Raw genomic sequence first — 514 nt, 5'->3', positions numbered from 1 at the left:
CTTAACTTGTCAGCTGGCTTTTGACACACTAAACATAATTGTATTTATTATGTAAGAAGCAGACGCACACAGCAGACATGCACACTCGTATCTTTTTCAAATATCCATTTTATCTGGAAATTTCTCCATTTTACAAGTGTTGGAAATGTAACTTGGAATGATTTGCTAGAAGCTTCAGCAACCCCCCCCCCCCCCCCATAGTTTTCATTAGAGAACACAGTGATGTTTCAGTCTAGTTTCTGAAAACAGACCCTTGGGAAATCCAAGAAGACTTCCATTATATATGGTGGGGCAGTAAAATAAGCACTCCCTTTACAAAAAATTCAGCACAGACTCTTAACAGGCAAACAGATGGATTATTATTTGGGACAAACTTGAGTTTCTCAGCAATGTACCATAAAGACCAAGGTTGTAATTCCAAAAATGAAACCATAGGTTATATGTAAACTTGAACCTATTGTGGTATCTATAACATTTGAAAATTTAATTATGAGGAGAGGTGCCACACGGCCTG

The sequence above is a fragment of the Sphaerodactylus townsendi genome, linkage group LG04 (genome assembly GCF_021028975.2).
Source record: "Sphaerodactylus townsendi isolate TG3544 linkage group LG04, MPM_Stown_v2.3, whole genome shotgun sequence".
Lineage (NCBI taxonomy): Eukaryota > Metazoa > Chordata > Lepidosauria > Squamata > Sphaerodactylidae > Sphaerodactylus > Sphaerodactylus townsendi.
The sequence above is the reverse complement of the archived record's forward strand: the minus strand, read 5'-3'. Positions refer to the sequence as shown.